Source organism: Protopterus annectens, chromosome 8.part0 (assembly GCF_019279795.1).
Source record: "Protopterus annectens isolate FY-2018-M chromosome 8.part0, PAN1.0, whole genome shotgun sequence".
Lineage (NCBI taxonomy): Eukaryota > Metazoa > Chordata > Ceratodontiformes > Protopteridae > Protopterus > Protopterus annectens.
The window spans coordinates 163,635,860-163,660,231 of record NC_056741.1 but is presented as its reverse complement, the minus strand read 5'-3'; positions in this window follow the sequence as shown (position 1 = coordinate 163,660,231).

The following is a 24,372-nucleotide window of genomic DNA, read 5'->3' as shown; positions in this document are numbered from 1 at the left end:
ATATTTAGGGAAACTTCCATGTAAAAAATGGGCATGGCAAAAGTCAAAAAGTCAAAGAAGAGAGGAATATAGCAGAAGCAGGCAATGTTAAGAAGAGGTGGCAAAAATTTAAATAAATACAATATAAGAAGGACCCTGACATCATACATACAAAAGTATGCTGTCTGATCTAGAACCAGCTCATACATACAGAAGTATGCTGTCTAATCTAGAACCAGCTCATACATACAAGAGTATGCTGTCTCATCTAGAACCAGCTCATACATACAAAGGTTTCATCTAGAGCTGCACATCCTAGGGAATGACATTAAGTTGACCCTAGAAAGCCTTACTTATAACAGGGCTGCAAACAGTGATGAAATTCCAATTGAATAGCTTGAAATCCTGCAAAAAGATACTGTTACAATTTTACATGAATTTGCCAGCAAATTTGGCAGATGAATTTGAGGTAAGAGGTGGGGCAGGGCTAGAGTTAGGATTAGGGCTAGCACATAACAGCAAGGTGTTGTGGGAGGGGTGAAGCCCCCTTGCTCTACTCTTACTCATATGTGCTAACCCTAACCCTACCCCTGCCACTAATCCCAATCCTACACATTACATTTCTAAAAAATCCTTTGTTGAACAATACCACTATTCAGACAGTCTCATTTCTGGGTTTAGCAGTCAGGTTTTGATGATATAAAAGTTTTATGTTGGGACAATAGTAGTTGATTTTTTTCTTTCAGTCTTAGCAGTGTTCAGTGTAATTTGTATTATCCGGTCTGTTCTTGGTTAGTATATTATAGATATGTAAAAACAAAAAGTGGGAAATGCAACCAAACTGAAACTGAGTCAAAAGGCAACCACGAAACGAAACAATCGCCACCAGGAAGTCAGCCAAAGCTCTTTATTCCAAAACCAAGCAGACAAGGCTGTCACCAGCCACGAAAAAACATGTAAACGCCTTAATCCTATTATAGATATGTAATATATTTATATATATCTATATTTATATACACCTATATCTATATCTATCTACATAGATATATATATAGATATATAATTATATATCTATATCTATCTATCTATCTATCTAACTATCTATCTATCTATCTATCTATCTATCTCTCTATCTATCTATCCATCTATCTATATTTATTTCAGATATCAACAGCAGTTATTGCAGGGCAGATTTCATTGATTCACAAACTGCTTAATGGTGACCAAGTACTTGTTGCCCAAAATTATAACTGATGGTTCTTCCAGATAGCCTTTTGTTTCTAAGTGCCCTATGTAGGTGCCTTACTATATATGCTCAGTCTGCAAATGCATCTTGTTTTTTCATGTCCAGGAATAGGACATGAAGTGCATATAATAATGCTGAACCCACATGGTCTGCATCTAGAATGCAAATGTATAAATGCATCAAGAAAATATATCACACCCAGTTTTCATCGGTAGTTTTAGTTACTAAATCCAGTGGTCCATGTTTTATTTCCACAGAGATAGCCATAACATGGCTGGACACAGCTATTGCATTTTGTGTTAAGGGCTTACTTCATGGTATCAGTTTGCATATAATGGAATAATTAGAGTGCAGTTATAGTTTTGTAACAAGAATTGGTATTACACTGATGTCAAGCCACCAAGTGTTACTTCTACATTCATATTTTGTACTTATTTACTTTTTTGACCTGTCATAAAATTTCTGGAAATGGAACTGAAGAAAACTGAAGCACAACTGAATATCTTCCTAGGGAAAACCACTCCAAAAATGCTTAAACTGTCAAGGCTGTCCATTTAGAAGAACAGAGCTTTGCAATAAAGAACTGTACTTATTATAATACCAGTAGATTATGTGCTGCTAAAATCTCCTTAAAATAGCTACCCTACTACTTTACCGGTTGGCATAACAAACATATAGGTACTATAAATTTAATTCTGAAGACAATCTGCAATGGAGGAAGATAGATTATACCCCATATCTTCTTTTTATACAAATGCATGTTTTAAGGAATCATGACACTAGCAGCCAATGAACTATGGAGCAAGGAGGGATGAACCCAATATAAATGTAATGTTTTAAACACACTACAAGAATGAGCTTGTAAACTAGCTGGGAAAGAAGAGAGATGTCTTACATTTTAGTTTTTGTAAACATTTAATATCTACTAGACATAATTATCTGTTTTCAGGGGTGTTGTGGGAGCTTTTTTCTTTTGTCTGGTTAATGAATTTATTCAAAGTCTTGTGACAAAATGAGCTCATGTTGTGAAACTCCTATCAGAAGGTTGTAGTTCATTTAAGGGTTTCAGTAAAATATATTACCAGACACTCTACAAATTATTGTTAGTCACATTCATCATTTGAAATGGATGCTGGAGGAGGAAAAGAGACACATTCACACTACTAGTAGACAATGGAACAATGAAAACATTTGTTTATAATATGTGTGTGTGTGTGTGTGTGTGTGTGTGTGTGTGTGTGTGTATGTGTGTGTGTCTATACATATATATTTAAATCAGTGACACAAATAAGTACTATGTTATCTACAAGTGTGGGCCACCTTAACCTTAGCTAATTTCCTTTCACATGTGAGAATCAAACCCTGTGCCTTGTCTTTGTGAGGAAAGCACCTTAACCTTTATACTAACTGCTAACTATATTCATATTGGTTTATAACAAGGGCATGTGTAGTATTAGCTTGTGGCTGACTTGCCAAGTTGCCTCTCACTCAAAATGTCAAGTGTCTTACCTCATACAATCCCAGTCCTAGTAAATTACATAACAATCCCACAATCCTTCACTAGTAAGCTACATAACCTCCCAGTATCTACCTCTAACTCTAAACCTCCCACATGGTGTTTGACCTTAATCTAAATCCTCACTCCCTAACCCTAATCCTAAAATTCCATTTCACTCCCTAAACCTAAATTCCATAATTCTGTCCCAATGCTAAATTCTCCTCTGCTCTCTCTAAACCTAAATTCCCCAATTACTCCCTAAACCTAAATTTCCCCCTGCTCCTTAACCCTAAATCCCCTGATAACCCCTTAACACTAAATCTTCTCCCACTCCATAAATCTAAATTTCCCGTTTGCTTCCTAAACCTAAATTCCTGGATTGCTGGCTGATCTTAATTCTGAACATTGTTCCATAACCATAAGCATTAATCTCCCTGTCGGCCCCTAAACCTAACAGTTAAACCCCCACCTTTTCTTACTGCCACCTGACTGCTGCAGCACCTTATTTGGATTTGGCTACGTGTTTAAGCAGCAGCCACTGCTTCTGCACTCTGTCTCTTCACTGCTGCTTCACCTTGCTAAAACACCTAACTGAGTTCAGGTACGTGTGGCAGCCTTTACAAATTGACAGACAGACAGACAGACAAGTTCTTGGTTACCTGGCTATGAGACTGTGTAGCAACATATAAATACACACACACACACACACACACACACACACACACACACACACACACACACACACACACACACATATATATATATATATATATATATATATATATATATATATATATATATATACATAGATCAAAAAAAGTAATCTATTCAAACTTGATTTAATGATATTTTATAGTACATTTTATCATTTCTAACCCTGATAATAAAGACATTTTATGTTTTTTTGCTATCTCGTGTGAGCTTTCTTAGCCTTATAAGTAATATTGCAATTAGTTTTAGCACAATGTTCTGGACTGTGCAAGCTGGTGGTGCACTCCATTGTTTTTCCTTTTCTTCTGCTGTAGGGCAACAATGGAGTTGTACTTGAGGAGGGGGTGCAGGGGGTACAAGGGGGGGTTTGCCACTCCTGCAAAAACACTATTTTTAGTTATGCTGGATTAGATAAAGTGTGATCAAATGATGTACCCCTGTTAAAATGCCAGGTTTTTGCGATATAAAAAAAATGAGACCACAATAAATCATTTCAAAACTTTTCCCACATTTAATGTGACCTATAACCTGCACAATTCAATTGAAAAACAAGCAAATCTGTTAGGGGAAAATATAAAAAATAAAAAATGTACAATATGCTGGTTGCATAAGTGTGCACACCCTTAAACTAATACTTTGCTGAAGCACCTTTTGATTTAATTACATCATTCAGTCTTCTTGGGTACACATCTGCCATCAATTAAAGAGACTCTGATTAACCCTAAACAAAGTTCAGCTGTCCTAGTAGGATTTTCCTAACATTTATTCAGTTGCCTGCTGCAGCAAATGCCATGGTTCGCAGAGAGCTTACAAAGCATCAAAGGGATCTCATTGTTGAAATGTATCAGTCAAGAGAAGGGTATAAAAAATGTCCACAGCATTGGATATACCATGGAACACAGTGAAGACAGTCATCAAAAAGTGGAGAAAATATGGGACAACAGTGATGTTGCTAAGAAGTGGATGTCCCTCCAAAATTGATGAAAAGACAAGACAAAAACTGGTCAGGGAGGCTGCCAAGAGACCTACAGCAACACTGATGGAGCTGCAGGAATTTCTGGCAAGTACTGGTTGTGTACTACTTGTGACAACAATCTCCCGTATTCTCCATATGTCTGGACTATGGGGTAGGGTTGCAAGATGGAGGCCTTTTCTTACACAGAAAAACATCCAGGCCCAGCTAAAATTTGCAAAACAATACATCAGGTCTCACAAAAGCATGTGGGAAAATGTGTTATGGTCTGATGAGACCAAGGTTGAACTTTTTGTCCACAATTCCAAAAGGTACATTTAGTGCAAAAACAACACTTTGTATCACCAAAAGAACACTATCCCCATGGTGAAGCATGGTGGATGTAGTATCATGTTTTGGGGTTGCTTTTCTTCAGATGGAACTGGAGCTTCAGTCAAGGTGGAGGGAATTATGAACAGTTCCAAATACTAGTCACTTTTAGCCTCAAAACCTAAGGCACCTGCTAGAAAGCTGAAGATGAAGAGGAATGTCACCTTTCACTACAACAATGACCCAGGCATACATCCAAATCGACAAAAGAATGTCTTCACCAGAAAAAGAAATAAAGTTTTGGAATGGCCCAGCCAGAGCCTAGATCCAAAATAAACTCTGTGGGGTGACCTGAAGAGTGCTGTGCACAAGAGATGCCCTCGCAATCTGACAGATTTGGAGAGTTTTTGCAAGGAAGAGTGGGAAAATATTGCCAAGTCAAGATGTGCCATGCTAATAGACTCCTACCCAAGAAGACTGAATGCTGTAATTAAATCAAAAGGTGCTTCAACAAAATATTAGTTTATGGGTGTGCACACACAACAAAGTATTAGTTTGAGGGTGTGCATGCTTATGCAACCAGAGTATTGTAAATTTTTTTATTTTTTATATATTTTTTTGCCTAACAGATTTGTTTGTTTTTGAATTGAATTGTAGAAGTTATAGGTCACATTAAAGGTGGGAAAAGTTTTGAAATGATTTATTCTGATCTCATTTTTTTATATTAGAAAAACCTGGCATTTTAACAGGGGTGTGTACACTTTTTATATCCACTGTATGTATATATATATATATATATATATATATATATATATATATATATATATATATATATATATATATATATGGGATTTGTACAGATCCCCAACTGCACTTTCCACCGAAGCAGAAATCACCGAGAATACTTAACTAAAAGTGCTGTTCACCGAAGCAGCACTTTCAGATAAGTATGCTCGTTGTGCCGGTCGTACTACAGTGCAGATAAGGGAAAATTCCCTTTTCCCCATTGTAGTGTGACCTCGGAGTGAGAATATTAAAGTAGGGGGTGGGCAGCCCTCCACATGGGGGGTGCAGTGGGGCTTTCCCCCCTCCATAGAAGTAGGTTTAATGTTTTTTTTTAAACATACCTTACTGTAAGCACCTTTTCAGTGAAGTATGTTTGGTGATAATGGATTTGGACTTTTGATCTTTCAATCAAAAGTCCTAGATCCATATATATATATATATATATATATATATATATATATATATATATATATATATATGGGTCTACTTCATAACATTGAAATTTAATAACGTTGAATTTCATAACATTAAGACCAAAACATTGAAAACCTAAAACATAGAAAACTCAGAACACTGAAAGTGTGCTTCATAACATTGAAAACTACAATGCATGTGTAAATAACATCCTCTCCACCTACAACAACACCTAACTAACAAACATACTTTTTACTATGTTTTTGCAGGGACAAGCCTCCCTGCACCCCTTTTGTGGGGGGCTCTGCCCCAACACCCCCGTAAATTAAATATACTAACTCTAAGATCAGGGTCTATATTATGTGATCAAAGAGTCTACTCTTTGAACACATAATAATAAACAAATACACAGCAAACATTGTAAACCTCAGGAAAAAAATTCATGTGGCCGTAAAAAAAAAAAAAAAAACCAAACAAACAAAAAAAAACTTTAAAACACAAATCAAGTGCCCCCCCACACCCCCGATGTGGGGGGGCTGTGCACCCCACACCCCTCCTAACTAAATATACCAACCCCGAGATCACTCTACATTGAAGAAAAGGGCAATTCCCGATATCAGCCAAGTGAATTTTTTCCTGAGAAAAAAATTTGCGGATGTGGCAGTTCGCAGTTTACAGTGTTCGCTGTGTATTTGTCGATTATTATGTGTTCGAAGAGTAGACTCTTCGATTACATAATATAGACCCCAAGATCGCACTACAGTGGAAAAAAGTTAATTTCCTAAACCTCACTGTATCACAATACGCTGAGGTTAGGACATTAACTTTTTTCCACTGTAGTGCTATCTTGGAGTTGGTATATTTAATTTAGGGGGGCAAGCCCCCCTGCAGAAACATAGTAGAAAGTCTGTTTGTTAGTTAGGTGTTGTTGCAGGTAGAGGTGATATTATTTTCTTGTGCAATGTAGTTTTCAGTGTTATGAAGCACACGTTCAATGTTCTGAGTTTTCAATGTTTTGGGTTTCCAGTGTTTTGTATTTTTGATGTTATGGTCTCAATGTTATGAAATTCAACTTTATGAAATTTCAATGTTATGAAGTAGACCTATATATATATATATATATATATATATATATATATATATATATACATATATATATATATATATATATATATATATATATATATATCTATATATATATACACATACACACACACACACACACACACACACACACACACACACACACACACACACACACACACACACACACACACCTATATATCTATAGACTATAGACACACACGTATGTGTGTTTGTGTGTATGTATATATATATATACATACATATATATATATATATATATATATATATATATATATATAGACAGATAGGTAGATATGCAGCATAATTGTGACCCAGTTCTTTAGTGTCTGTTTCTGAAAAGAAAAACCCAGGTATAGCATCCATAGAATTATTCTTTTTCAGTGAACCTTTTGCTTTGAACCGAGCAGAAATGTACCCTTAAGGCATGAAATTACACCCCATATATGCAGCTGTAACCTTTGGAATGCTTTTAAAATTCCACAAAACTTATCAGCTTCCCAACTCAGCTTGTCAGCATAGTGGCTATTATTCATACTACTGTACAAATTCCACATTCTGCATGCTCTAATTTTGTTTTCAAGTCTTTTATAATAGACTTTTGTGTTCCAAATACAAAATATATCTTAAATTCAAACATGTTCAACATTTTATTCTTATATAAGGAAATTAGTTGCACAATATTTTTTGTGTTACCTGTGATTAAATTTGCCTTGGCTGCACCTGTATTTTGTACTAGTCTCTTTACATTATGTTACCATTTTAATTATCAGCTATCAACAACAAAAAAGGTTCTTTTATGTCATCATATTCTGCTCTAACCTGTTCACCTGGGAGATCTGTATTTCAGCTAAGTGAGTTTTGTTAGTAGACATCACTCAACACTCTGCTTTCTAACTGAAAAGGAAAGTTTGTGAGTGCATGCGTCTGCAGTCATCTGGGGTTGTATTAGTTCACTTGTTATAAAAGCTCATGAGTTCTTGCCAAAACAAAACACATTGATTTACTATCAGGGAGAAGGTATAAACAATGTTAGTCTGGTTTTTCCATAAAGATCTTCTGTAAACATTTCCATAACTGATGCACTCCATTCCATGGCTGTGCTGGATGGATTGTGAAATGCCATGGTATGACTAACATTGTGCTGTAAATGCAATCATGTTTAATGTCTTTCAGCAATGTGTCATTAGTTATGTTGTGTTACATAACTTTATAAGTTAAAAATAAACCTGCTCTCAGGCAGGACACGTCACCTAAACATCATTAACCCGTACACCTCTCTGATCCATTGATCATCTTCCAGCTCTTCCTATTGCACTTTTAATCCCACAAACCATTTGTGTAAAAGCCCTTTCATATTTCTTTTTTTTTAGGGGGGGGTGTTATTAAGGTTTTTGAATATGGAATACTTGTCAATGTTTATATTATTGAATGTAATTGTTCTTGACGTTGTGAGTGTAGTAACCTGGGCAGTATCTGAAAATGGCCCATTACAATCTATGCACTCCCAGTAAATAAACCTAAGTAAAACATTTTATTTTTAATCATGGTAGTTCAAAAATGCTATGCTGCTGAGATCATAGTTCCATTCATAAAGTGTTGAAAGAAGCAGTTCTTTAAATATTGTTAACAGTCATTCTTTTTCAATCAACTGATGCTCAAGCTATCTTATTGGGAGACTATAACAGGAAAAGTATCTTCATGCTAAATATGTTTCTGTGTCATTCTTGAACACTGTTACCTTGTATGGATATGTTTGCTTAAACTGGCTTGATCTCTTTACTCATGCATTGTTACAACTAACCTGATATTAGCTTACCTTTAGCAAAGGCCCTGATAAGAATTCCATTCCAGAACTGTCCCAGAGTCACTTTGGAGACAACAAATGCTGGCTTAATTAATATGGTGCTAGAAGTGATCCTGCTGTGCTATGACTGTTCCAGAACCAAGGAAGTACCTACAAAATGAAAGATCTAAGCAACACTGTAGGAAAGTTTGAATGATGCATTACATATTTAGGAAGAAACTTTTGGCAAGGAGGTTTTGCTGTAAGTTTTATGTAGCAACACTGAGTCTGAGGCTCTTTATTCAGAGACTCGCATTAATCAGTTACATGGAATGCAGCAACCATTAGGTAATAATAATTTTAATAGTATTAATAAAATATAAGCAACAATGCAGCTTGTTAAAAAACTTCTACGTAAGAGATATTAATTGAGGGTAGCAGCACTACTTTTATGTGGGAATCACGAATAAGTAGCAACAATCTCTTTCATACAACAATAGACAGGATGGAATGGATTGAAGTAATCCATTCTATATCTTGGGGAAACATGGCCTTGTATACCTGAAGTTTTTACCATGGACAGAGTGGAGTGAATGCAAATACGTTTGTTCCCATCTTTGGAATTGGGTTCATGGGTACTTACTAGGCTATTGATCTGTGAAGATCTTAAAATGTCTAGCTTTAGATTCCCATTGTAGTTTTTAGCCATTATGTTTTGTACAATTTTACTTGTTGCCTGTAACCATAAGGGACATGGATGCTAAACTGAAGGTGAATTTGTGGATTTGCTTCCATTCATCTAAATTATATTTGAATAGAGTAAGAGAAGTACTTTCCTTTATGTGTAATGGAAGAGGGTTCCATAGAAGTGCTATTTTCCATGATACATTCCTATCCCCTCCACATGTTCTATTTATGTTGCTAAAGACAATGAGATCTCTTGAGTGGGTGTAAAGGGTTTGGATAGGGTCTGTTGAGGCTCTCTACCCAAGGCAGAGGTAAGCTGTTAGTAACATGTATGATACTGACAAGAGGGACAAGGCTTTGAGACATCATACTTTTTTTTTTTTTACTTAGGCCCTTGATTTTTTTTAGTGAGGAAGCATTGTAGCTACCCCAGTTGTGACAAGAGTTTGGACAGGTATATAACTAATGGAGTACGGGGAATGATTACATCCCTGGGCCTGGACACCAAACCTTTAAATATAAGCTATGATATAAGATATGATATGAACTCATTTAAGTGTGTATTTGCATATACTGGTTAAAACAAAACATGTATACTGAGGCTATAGCTTTGTATCTGTTACAGCTAAGCTATTATTCCAAACAGAAGTATTGCAACTATGTTTTCTTTATACTTGTTTATAGAAATGCACTGCTAATTAGACAATATGATTTACATTTCCTGTCTGTTCCATCTGTTCATTGCCCTCTAACAACACTACATGATTTCTTATTCTTTTCACAGTAAACACCCTTTAAGTGCAATGTGTGAGTGTTCCCTTCCCCTCAACTTGGGTCTGGAAGACTATTTCCTGGTTTTCCTTCACCTTCCAGTGATAACTAATTGGAACAGCAACCAAAGCTTCAAAACAAAATAAAACAATAAAAGGGACAGTAACTACAGCTAAACATAGGTCATCCCCTGTGATCATAATGTTTAATAACTACTTCTGAAACTGCTTCAATACAGTCTATGTACTCTTACAATAGGTCAGAGCTTGCACATAACCAGGGCACTGCAGACTGGTCCCCCCCCATTTGTAAGGCACTAGATAGCTCTCTGTCTTACCTAAACATACCTGATACTTGGGCTGCTTACAAACTACCTTAGGGCTGCCGTATATTAGTCATTCCTCCAGGTTTTTCAGCTTAAACACTGCAGAACATGTGCATCTTTTTTTACTACATACCAGAGGTTTTCTAGTTTTTCTGATTGTTTTTCCTTGTTAGGGACTGTAACCCAGTTCTGCCCACTCCATTTGCCCTCACTATGCTCGGGCTCACTACGCTCCTCTACCCTACCCCCATTCCTACCCACCCTCACTTTCCATAGATTTATTCTTAACTAATCCCTCCCTGTAGTAAGGCCAACCAATCAAAACACACCCCCTCACACACTAACACAGCATCACACAACTCTACTCTCCACTCCCACTGCTACTTTAGCTAACTATTCTAACTTCACTACAAAATCTCGCTAACATACCTATAAACAACAAAACTGTTCTACACCAACCTTCACTACAATTCAGGCACGAACTATGCTTACACACAACTATGCTAATACTGCTAGCAATAGCAACACACAGTACATCCTATCACACCAACCTAGCAAACTCTACCCCATCTCACTCTGTATCTTACAACTACCAAGTAAACCAAAACCTGTCAATATTCCTATATCTTGCTCTACATTAAACATCACAGCTTTTCAACACACACATTACTCCCTTCTTCCCCATCCAAGCATCCCTACCATCTCTGTCAGTTACAATAAGCACATAATTAAACTCTTAAAAATGCTAGTTAAAATAGCATCAAAACTAGCATGCAGTGGGGACATAGACCCTAACCCTAGTCCTAACTCCACTCACAGTAACTCAACTTCGCAAAACAACTACCACTCTCATCCAACAACCATTCCCCCTAGAAACAAAGCTGTTCATAGGTTTATAGGTAGTTACTAGGCTATTGGCCCTGGGGCCTATATAAGCCTAGCCAAAAAGGTTCCCTGGCTTTTGCCACCCAAGAAAATTATTTTCCTGTGCCCATGTCAAGCAGTGCTGCAGAAGTGATCCCCAGGGTGAATTTTCTATTTCCCATCCAGTTGTCAAGATTTTTCTTAAAGAGGGCCAATGAGGAGCTTTGCTTGACATGAATGAATAGTTTGTTCCAGAGTATGGAAAGTCTCTGGGGCAGGAATCTATCCCTTCAGTATGTTCTGTTTATTGTGGTGACAAGGTTTAGGTCCCTGGAGAATGTGGTTCGAAGAGATTGGGATTTCTTTAAGTGTAGCATATCCAACAGCTCTGGGTTTGACATAGCTTTGTATGTTAGGCAGAGATCACCTCTGAGTAGGCGATATGTGATGGATTAATATAAGAAATATCAACAACAAAATACATGAACTGCATGCCAATCTCACATTATACTCCCCAGACATTGTACTTATCACTGAAACGTGGCTAAAACCAAACATTTCTAATAATGAGATCCTCCCAGCAGGATACAATATCATACGTCAGGACAGGATAGGCAAAAGAGGAGGAGGCATGGCTCTACTCTTTAAAAGCCACCTTTCCTTAGAAATCTTAGACAATAAAACATTGAAATGTAACAATGCAGAACCACTACTCACCAAACTAATCATTAATCCCAAAAAACAGATAAATATAATATGTATCTATATCCCACCAGGGGATAATATCCCAACCCTAGAACATATATTAGACTGGACATCAAAAACACTGCCTCAGGAAACAATAATCATGGGTGACTTTAATATAGACTGGACAGACTGCAATTTCCAAAGTCCCAAAAACTACATCAATCTACACGGCTTTTCCCAACTCATACAAACACCCACTAGGATAAATAAACCATCCAATAAACCAACCACTCTTGATGGGATATTAACAAATAGACCAGCCCTGTTCTCTCACTCTGGCTGTCTCCCTGACAGCCTTAGTGATCATTTCCCAACCTGTCTACTCAGACAACATATTAACCCAACTAAACAAATTACTAACCAATAAATAAGGAACAAAAAAAAAACCTTAATCCCAATGACCTTATATATAATCTGAAACACTGTAACTGGTCACCACTTAGACTACTTCCCCTAGATGAAGCAGTACAGTATTTTAATACCACCTTCTTGACAATCCTAAATGCTCAGGCTCCTACCAGGAGTATAAGAGTTAAGTCAATCTTTGCCCCTTGGCTAACCAAAGAAACTAGGTCTCTTCTAAAATCAAGAGATAAAGCGTGGAAAAACGGTTACATACCTAAGTCTCAATCTGCACTGCAAACTTATTAAGAACTTAGAAATCAACCAAAGAAGCAAATTAAACAGGATAAAATAAACAATACTTTTCCGTTAAACCCCTACCACTTGGAGTCTGCATGTTTAGCAAGTAATGTAACTAAAACTCAATAAGTATTATACTGTACTATTTATAGTATGAGTGCCATTGACAGCTCTCTTCAGTATCTTCTAAGGTTTCAGCTGACATTTAATACTTTTAAAAGATGTGAAGAAATGTGAAATAAAGGAAGAACAAGGGTTAATAGTTGCACTGCGGCGCTCCCTAGATAAGCAATCTTATTGTCACTTTGGTCTTCGTGAGCTGCTCGGTCATTTGTTGACCATCAGTAATTAGCAAGTTTTTTAATCAGGGATTACAGCACAAAACGATATCAGGAGACCATAGGAAAGTATAGGTATTAAATGGAAATACACGCACACCTCTCAGCTGTTCAGATTTTTGCATTTCTGCCTGATATTTCCATTTGTTCCTCATTAAAGTTGTGGTTTCCTCGCAATTTCTGGAGGACTGAAGTTAATAAATAATGACACATTTCCGATTCATATTTCGTTTCCTTCACAACATGCATGCTAACAGAATTTCTGTCATTATAACGATTTGTGGTACTTTCGGCAGAAGGCGTTGGCACTTTGGTTTGACTTATTTCCTGGGACACTGATAAAGATGAAATAAAACATAAATACAATGCATATCACTACCTTCTTTCTGTTAATTTCATCTTTGTCAGTGTTCCAGGAAATAAGCCGAGGATATATGGCAATAGCCAACCAGACCCCCACCATGTGGTAGGGGTTTAACGGAAAAGTACCAAATAAACAATTACTCCAAATTCCAAACTACATACCACAATGATCCATGCAAATTCTGGTCAGCAATAAACAATATACTCCTACCAGGCAAAGTCAGCACATCCCCTCCTACTACTGCATATAATATAGACAATATTGCTACTCAATTCAATAAATACTTTATTGAGACTATCTTAGCACTGTCCAACAAACAAACTCCTTCTCCCAACAGAACTACTTCCTTACCAGACAAAAACAAAACCATCTTCTTGCTGCAACCTGTAGCAACAGATACAATCAAGAAACTGCTTAGGAAACTAAAGCCCATCACTTTAACTACTGACAACTTACCAACAGATTTCCTAAGATGAATAGCTGAAGTTATTGCCTACTCAGTATCAATTCTTATTAATAGATCCTTAGCAGAGCACCAGGTCCCTAACATATGGAAAACCTCTCATATTATACCACTTCATAAAGGAGGCTCATCAAGCGATCTTTCTAACTACCGCCCAATTGCAATCTTATTTCCACTGTCTAAGATCCTAGAGAGAATCATTCACAAGCAAATCACAGACTACCTGCATAATAACAAACTACTAACCAACACCCAACATGGCTTCCGACCATATCACAGCACTACTAACACAGTAATGACATTTACTAATAATGTCAACCTACACAGAAACAATGGTAATTATGTATCCTCTATCTTCCTTGACCTTTCAAAAGCCTTTGATATGGTCTCCCATAATAAACTTCTAAATGTCCTGTCTGAGTTAAATCCATGCCAATCTACCCTTGCCTTGTTCCAGGACTACTTAACAGGGTGCCAGCAAGCTGTGCGTTGCAACAAACACTATCACCTCTTTTTCCTGTGATATTAGGTGTATCACGGGGCTCAATTTTAGGCCCTCTTCTCTGCTCTATATTCACTAACATCCTACATACTTCAACCTCCACAAGCCTCACTCATCCAGTATGTGGATGATTCAACAGTCATATGTGCAGCTGCTACTATACAAGAGCTTCAAATGCTAACACAATAAGCCTTCCTATCGCTAGAGACCTGGCTAACAAACTCCCTACTAATTTTGAACCCAAACAAAAACAAACTCATGATTTTCCAACCCACTAAGTCAATTGTACCTACTAGTGCATTCAACATTCTTTCATTAAATAATACATCCATCTCCCCCCACCTCACACCAAGCTGCTAGGAGTAGAAATTGACTGCAATATGAGAATCGACATCCACATATCCCAAACAGTAAAAAAAGTACATAAAAAACTTAGAACACTGTATCGTAACAAACACTACTTCACAAATGACCCTAAATCTACTATTGCCCAATCTCATCTGATTTCTACACTGATTTATGCATCTCCCATATTCACAAGTCTAAGAAAACCAGAACTAGCAAAACTTGAATCCTGTTACAACAAAATTGCCTGATATGCCACTAATTCCCCATCTTGAACACACCACTGTATCAAACTCAAACAACTCAATTTGGCTCGAACTCCCCCAACTCCTTCTCCTTAACCAACTAATTGTGGCCCATAAAATATTCTATCAAGCAGAGAAAACACTGGCTCTGCAAAATATACTTCAATCATATTCCTGTGCCAGAGCTTTACGCTCCACCAACAAATCGCTCATTAAGATCAATACAGCCAAAAACCTAGTTGGAGAATCACTTTTCTCTAATTATATAGGCAAAGTATGGAATGCACTTCCATAAATTCTCAAATACCTCAGCCCTGGCTCAATTTAAAAAAAAATGCTAAAGACACATCTTCATAACAAGTGGCTCTGACCCTGCTATATTCCTGACTAAACCATCTTTCTTTGGAAAGCATAATAACTCTACGGTACTGATACTAACAATCACTTACACTTACTGTAGGTTCTGTTACCTCAATGTCAAACTTTGATTTTTGTATAATAATTGCTTAGTTGCTGTATGTATGCATACTGTGTGACACCATTCTACATTCTAGAAACAGCAACACTCTATGTAATCAGCATTGTCACACAGTACTAATTTGTCATATTGTACATTTTGACTGTACAGAAATTATCAATGTGTTATCAATATTTGCACTCATTTTTAAAATGATATATTGTGTAATGTTCTGTGTGGTGCTTTTCTCCCCAAGCCTCTGCAGAAAAAGGACATATGTCCAGTCAGACTTTACCGGTAATCAAATATAAAATAAAATAAAAATAAGTAAATATGAGAAGGACTTCCTTACAAGAGTGAATACGTGTTGATCAAAAGATTGTTCATTGTTGACATAGGTTCCCAGATCACTGACTATGGGATCAACTTTCAGGGGGGTGTAATTTCAATGTAATAATTACCAGGGATGTCATGCTTGCTGAAGGAAATATGCTCCCATGTACCCGAAGCTGTAGCTATGTGACTGACTAGCTAGGACACAGATTATAAATTCATTTATCTGAGTTTGGTTTCTGCTGTTCTGTTCATTTCATCCGTGAACTGAATCATCCTTCTTCAGATATAAAAGGCATTATATGATGCTTATTAGTCATAAAACTAACTTCTCAATAGTGTAACATTTATTAAGTAACAGAGTAAGGGAGATATCTGCATCTTGGTTCAGGACTCATGAGCAGCAGGATTTCACTAATAAGATGTAGCCTGCCATGCTCAGCATTTAGCCTGATACATATTTTTCCTTAGTTATTCTGATGTTGACCCTGTGATGTTATCAGTGGTGACCAGAACTAGGAAGACTCTCCATTACTCTCTATTTCTATCCTCTATGCTGATCAACAGGAATAGGCCTAAACATCTCTTAGCATTTTTGCATGGGCAATGTTTTTTGCAATCATTTCTTTTTTAAATTAGACAGTCTGGTGATACATAATAAAAAATGTTCCCTGTTTAGTGTACCCACGTGCCTAATTTATATTGCAAAAGACGACAATATTGGTTTGCTGCCTTTTGAATATGGTCAGAATGTTTCAGAGGCATAAAATATTACATTGCCTTCTATCTCAAAAGTTTCCCCTCATGATATACAGATGAAAAAATATGGGGAAGATCAAGAACATGCTTAAAGGAAAACTCCACTTTCTACTACAGTTTAGCTCAACTCTTAGGTTACTTTTCTCCCTACAGTATTGTTCTACTATTGTGTAAGTACCAGACACTTTTCATTTCCTTGACTTGGAATCAAAGGGAGGGAAAGACCCCCACTTTTTTAAGCTTAACTTCTCACATAATTTGAAGAAGAATTTGTCTGCACCTGCATGACATACTACAGACACAGAGAAATCTAGAGTCAGGCACTGCTGACAATCTTACATGGGTAATTAGTCCTGCTGATGACAGGAGCTCAGCAGATGTTGTAAAAAAGACAGAGAGGTATGAAACAGTTTTCCACTGTCTTTATTGCAAAGAGGAAGAGAACTCACACTGATTCACAGCTGCTTCCAATGTAGCTATGCCTTTCATAGCAAAACAAAGCAATTAGATCAGTCAATGGCTCAAGGGCAGTTGTCACCTCTTTTGACAAATTTACATACGCAACATCACAGCATTGAAATGCTAAGCTTTAAATGTTAAATGTTTGCTTATACTACTTTACATTTTAAGATCACTTAAAAGTAGTATCAAAGAAATGTCAGAGAATATATATTTTTTGTAATTCTTATAAAGTATCAGCACATTTATCATAGTGTGGGGGAGGGACTGTCAATTCATCTTGGACTACAAAAAGATACTTAGAACAAAGGTCTGCAATTTAGTTACTTTTTGTTGCAAATGTATAACTCCTTAGTATACTGTTAAACAAACTCTGAGACACAGACAAACGAGGGCCATCTAAGGAATAAAAGAAGCAATCCTGCTACAGAAGGTATATAAAATGACAGTGACTGACATTAATCACATTATATTTCAATGGCATGGGAATACACAAGAATTTCCTTATGTCTAGCATGATACATATAAAGCAGACTTCAAATAGATTATAGGAAAGAGAAAGGCTTGAAGAAAAACAAGATCATGTTGATATGTCAAGGTCTATTGGCAGCCATTTTGCAGAAAACATATTAAAGTTCTATAAGAAGCAGCCAGGGTGATTTTGAGGAGTTAGAATAGCTCAGAAAACAAAGATAAAGTGAAAAAATATTTTTGTCTCATTTTTCTTTAAGGACTATAAGACAGGTAAGTCTGTGGCCAGGCCCTTCACTTTATCCTGCAAACCTTGGCTTCCAGGTCAGCCGGCAGTGTGTCCTGCTTCTACTCAATTCTGTCTGGCTTCTAGAGACAATATGGCCCCACCTTCAGTACCTCTTTGGGTGCATCCTTTTCATGGATTATTGGATGGTTCAGGTGTCCTCTTCTTGGAGCATGATAAGGTTGAAATACTAACCCTTTGCCCTAGCTCTGGATAATGGGGTGGGCTATTATGTAGGTCTCCAATCATCATTACTCCTGTGGCTTTTTATTCCTGTTTCAACTATAAGACCAACCTCCATAGGGTTCACTTCTCCATCTCTCATCTATAGGCCACCACAAGTAGTAGCTGCTTCTACTCAACAACTGGTCTACATTTATTATGACCTGATGGCATTGGCTCTTTTCAGCTCCATCCCAAGTCCTTTGTGTGAAATTTTCTTTTGTTTTTTTTTTCTTTTTCATGACTATGCAGATTCTGAACAGCTACATGTACTTCTGCACATCACTAATCCACAAATACAGTAAGTTGTTTTAACTTTTTCAGCTTCCCTTCCATTCCAGGTCCTCAGACTTTAGTATTAGTTCCAGCATGCAGATCATGGTTTACCCAGCACCATTTTTAGCTTTACTTCAGACTTGTCTGATGTTGGCTTTTCTGACACCTATTGCCTAGTTTCCTCCTATCTGACATCAACCTGCATGACATTGGCCTGTCCAACATCAGCCGTGCCTTGGTTCACCTGCTGTCAATCTTGTCATTGCCCTGCCTGACAGTGGCATCAGCACTGGCTACTTAGCAGTTAACAACAATGGCAGCTACATGTTTTTTGTTGATGGTCTTCACTGCCCCAGGTTCCATATTTCAGAAGGCAGTGCTCATTTTAGTAAGTCCTTCCATTTTCTGTCTCCCCTCTACAGATGACCCACCTACACCATTGGTATCCACCATCACCGCTATTATTATCCAGTCTTAGGTGTGCTTGTCCATTATTTTACTCAAGGTGATAGTTTCCCAAGCTGCCATCAGACAAGAGTATATTGGAGTTCCTCACCAATGGGCATCATTAGATCAAGTTCTGAGTCCCTTATGTCAGAATGCCTTGCTTGTGTCCAAGCTCACAGCATACTCATCCAAGAGGCAAAGGATGGTTGAGGCAAATTAACCTAAGTAAATACCTTCAAAGTCCAGAGATATACTCATTCTCATAGGGAAGAACATGGAGGTAGAAGGGGATCATGGTTCTTCAGCGTGTTCCCCTGAAATATCCCTGATAGGGAGCTCTTCCTGATAATGAATCAAAATGTTTAACTAGTTTCTGATGTTCATTCTCATCAAAGAAAAGTACATACATCAACTGAGCCCTTTAACAAAGCTTGTCCTTTCACTTGTAGACACTTTGAAGACAATAAAAGCAAGATGGGTGCATGCAGCAGTGGTACCCCATCTCCCTAAAGCAGACAGTCTTCAGATACTTCCATGATTTTCCATTTCTGGCAGACACTCCAAAACCAGATACCACCATTAAAGAAGCAGCATCCTTAAAAAAGGGCTCTACCCAATGGCCAAGCACCCCTTACTTAGACATCACATACTCCAGACTGCTTTATGAAGTTAATGTTTGTTTCTGTGCGTTAGCTACGCAGACCATGAACTATCTGACATACTGCCTCTACTTTCAGAGGAATATCCTAAGCTAGGATGTTAGACCAAATTGGCAGTCACTTAAAAACTATATTGAAGACTCAGATGGCTACAGTCTCCACTTTTAGTTCACTCCTGGCTAGCATCTTCCACCATTTTATTGATGTGGCTTGCTGGGCAGACATTGGCATAACACTGCATCATCATGCCCAGTTGCACCTCATTCCAGTTGCATAGGTGGTCAAGATCTCCTTTGCTGCTTCTTCCTCCTCTGAGCAGTCTCTAGTATTTGGACCTAAGTTCAACTCTGAATTGGAAGAAATGAATAAAAATGGACAGGACCTTTCAGCAAGTGGTGATTTTAGGCACCACAAATGTATTATTAGTGACTGAAGGGTAAATGGAAAACATGGTTCCAGTGGTCCTAACTGGGTCAACAATGGCAGCAACTGTAGAGCCAACATACCTGTGTGAGACAGCAGCTGCAAACCCATGGATTCAGCAAAAAGTGTGGTCCTTGGGAAAGTAAGACCAGCAGGGGATCCTCCTTCTGGGTAGTATCTATGCAGTTTTGACTCTCCCTGTTGCTATCTTCCAGGCAAGGAAGTGGTCAGGAGGAGCAGCCTACCACCCTTAGACACTATTCATTCTCACTTCTGATTGGGAGATCATTAGATGAGGTTATGTATTTAAATTGTGCTCCTTTTCTCTCTTCAAACCAACCTTCCTGACACCCATCTTCCAGCTATCTTGGGTTGCCAGAGAATGACTTAGTAAATGCTTAAAAAAGAACCATCTGCCATGAAACCCTTGACCAGCAGGTCTGCAATTAATGCTTCAAGCACTGTTTTTAAATAAAAAAAATATGAATTTAACATATTTACAATATATACACACTATGTGATGTTTAATTTCTTCCCTTCTATGTATTTATTTACAATATATGCATAGAAAGAAAGAAATTCAATGTCACATATTGTTATGCAATGATAGGAATGCACTGAATCATCAAGGTAATCATACAATTAACACATTAAGAATCTTGGTATTTTAATAGCAACATTTCAAGGTTATCCCAACGACTAAAGCTCTTACCATGATTTATAGATCTTATTCTGATCACTTCTTTTTTAGTTTTACATAGTATTGTTGTTAAATTTAAAAATTCTTTGAATGTAGTTACTAAGTTCAATTTCCAATTTTTTTTTATAACTTTTCTGGCAACTACCAAGAGAGCCCAAAAGAGTTTTTGCTCTTTGGCTTTTACAGATATAGGAAGTGGAACATTCATTAGTTTTACTGATCTAGTTAAAGAACAATTATCAGACCATAATCCATCAAAAAACATACTTTTCTCTTCCCAATGTACATTTAATTTTTCACAATCCATAAACGTGTGTCAAATCAGCTTTTACATCTTTACAACATATGCAATAAACTGAAATAGTCATTTTACTAAACTTAGAGATTTTATAGGGAGTAACAAATATATGTATGCATTTTCACATAAAAACTTTCCAGTATAAACTTGAAGAAGTTAGACTAACTGATTTAAGTATCAAAGCTTTATTCTTACCATCTATTGAGTCACTCAACCACCACTATCTAAAAAGTTCTAGAATTTTGTATCAAAATTATTATTATTATTATTTATAATTAACTTATTTTCTTGGACAAGCTTACTTTGTATGTAAATCGACCTTCAACAACAGCATTTCTATCTTCATATAATGGGGGAATAATGTTCTGTTCCTCTTCACTCATATTATCCACAAATTAATTTAATTTCTTACTGATAGAAATTATTAACTGGTTAGCAGATTTCTTTCATTAAATATTGTAGGGACTCAGCATTTCCTTTTTCAAAGCAATTAGACCATAATACTAATCCAATCCTTTTTAGTAAATTCATTTTAACATTGTTCTAAGTTTACTTAAAGCTAGAGGATTTCACTTTGGAATGTTGAAGTACCACAATCTCAAAATTCAAAATATCGAGATCAGAACACCGAAACAGCAATACACCGAAACCTAAAAACATAGAGTCCCATATCATCAAGACAAACATAGTAAACCTACACTTCCTATACTTAACCACAAAAACATACAAAAAGAAATATACAACAAACTTTTAAACTTCCCCAAGTTTAAGCATGGGGGCAAGAACCCCTGTGTCCCCCACACCCCCTGCTACTTAAATATGTCAACTCTGAGATCGCACCACACAGAAGAAAACGGTAAACATACCATTTCCAGCTGCATAGCTGCCTGTTTAAATTGCAAGAAACTCTCCTTAATGTTCTCTTAGGAATACTACTTCACTGCTGAAAGACTGAACATTACTATATATATCTCCAGTACTTACCGGAGCTTGACAAGTAACCTCAGGCATGTTTCCTGCTTATTTACTATACTAAAATGTAACACATCTTAAAGCCACAGCATCCAATTTAAGCATCATAACAGTGTTTGAACAGCTGATTCGACATTCTAACACTTGACATTATGAAATATAAGCATACTGACCTTTCAGTGTTCTGGTCTCGATATTTTGAATTTCATGATTTTGGTATTTCGACATTCCAAAGTGAAACCATCTAGAGGCATGCGCAATAGGAAAACACAAAAATTCACATTTTGATATGGGTGGAGTTTTAAAAACATATTTCTTAACTATTTAAAGAATTGATTTCATATATGCAGAGTCTAAAGACTGAAATGAATTTCCCTCTAAGGTTGATTTTGGTAACTAGATGAAAAGATTATTACATATTTCTAATTTATCATATTTAATAAACTTATAAGAATTTAGTATAATCTGCTCCTGGATGATTTTCCATTGACTAGTTTAGTTTTTTTTCCCATTTTCTTTAAAATTTTTTTGTCAGGTATTAAAGCTATTGAGTGCAATATATATATATATATATATATATATATATATATATATATATATATATATATATATATATATATAAACTCATTTGAATAAGCACTAAGCTATCCTCAAAAGTAAAAAAAAAACATTCATTCCATTTTTAATAAGAAATAACACTTCTTAAATTACTTTTTCAAAATTATTATTAATAATCTTACTCACATCTGGATAGATTTTTATTCATAAACATTTTAATTGTTTTTCTTCCCAATTATATTTATCCTTAAGCTTACTATCTAGTAATTGATTTAACACTAAAGTTTCAATTTTATTGCTGTTAAATTTCAGCAGCAGTACTTGTTGAAACTTTCCAATTTCCTCATCTATTGCTTCGATCGAATAATTTAAATCTGCTGCAGTTAGTAAAATATCATTTGAAAAAGCTGTATTTTAGATTGACAATCTCTATTAACTGAGAATCCATCAGTTTTTGCATTACTTCTTATACTATTAGCTAAGGGTTTGATAAGTAATGCAAATAATAAAGGGACAAGGGGCACCCTTGTTTTGTGTTTAAAGCGAATCCTTGAGAAATGTAAGATCCAATTTTAACATATGCTTTGGAGTCTCTACATAGTCCATGCACTTTTTTCAGACATTAGACAATATTGTGTGTCAGTGACTTTAATCAATGCATAGAAGGCAAAAATCCCTCATGGTCAGTCTTCTAGCCACTTTCTTCCTCATTTGCAGGGAAGACTGGATGTGTTACTTCAAACTTCACATCAAAATAAAGAATGTATAGAGAACGTTTCTTTCCATCTACATAGACAGCCCACATCCATCTGAACTTTATTATTTCACTTTTCTTCATCTCCGACAGTCATCACCAAATACATAATGATAGTAGTAGCAGTAGTAGTAGTATTACTAATAGTAATAGTAGTAGAAGTAGTATTATACAATGACTGGTCAGTAATCTTCAAAAAGGAGCATGCTGATTGGTCAGCCCAACCAGCGTGGCTATTGTAAATCCGAGAATATACCAATAGAAAAAGGTCTGGTCGCCTGGACCTTTTTCTATTACTATATCTCATAATATTTTTAGTTTTCTTTTTTTTTTTTACTAAATTTGCAAAACCGAAGACCTCAAACAAATGTGGGAGACAGAGCAGAGACAAATAAGAGGATAATCAGGTATGTTCTGCAAAACTAAAGCAATGAACCCGATTATCCTTTTATTTTCTCTGTCCCGGCTCTCCCGAACATTAAAAGTCTCCTGGTTTCTGTTTTCTTTTATAAAAAAAAAACAACGGAGATCTTTCTTTCTCCATTGCTTCCTTTGCACAGTACTGATGTACTGCGTAATCGTGGGAAGACAAGTCCCATATGCATGTGCAGTACATCAGAATAGCCCCAGGATACCGGAAAAATGTGGAAGGGCACCATGGAGGCATTATACAAAGGCATTATTTAAAAAAAAGTATTTTTTTCTTAAATAATGTCATTGTATAATATCAATAACTGACTCTGTGGTGTGGTATATTGAAGATTTACCCATAGTTAGCTTTATGTAATCACTTGGGCTTTGGCCTCATGATTAAACCACACCAACCATGGGTAAATCTTCAATATACCACACCGACTTTGTTGGTTATTGCTATAGTACCAGTAGTAATAATAGTTATAGTAACAGTAATATCAGTAGAAGCAGTAGTACCAGTAGCAGTAGCTGTAGTAGCATTAGTAATAGTGTTATTAGTAGTAGTAGTAGTAGAAGTGTCAATAGTAATAGTTATAGTAATAGTGATAATAATAGTAGTAGTACCAGTAGTAGTAGTACTAGTAATAGTGATAGTAATAGTAGTAATAGTAATAGTAGTAGTAGAAGTAGTAGTACCAGTAGTAGTAGTCGAGGTAGTAGTAGTACTAGTAGTAGCAGTAGCAGCCCTCAATTAGAACCATATAACCTACTATCTTATAATCAAC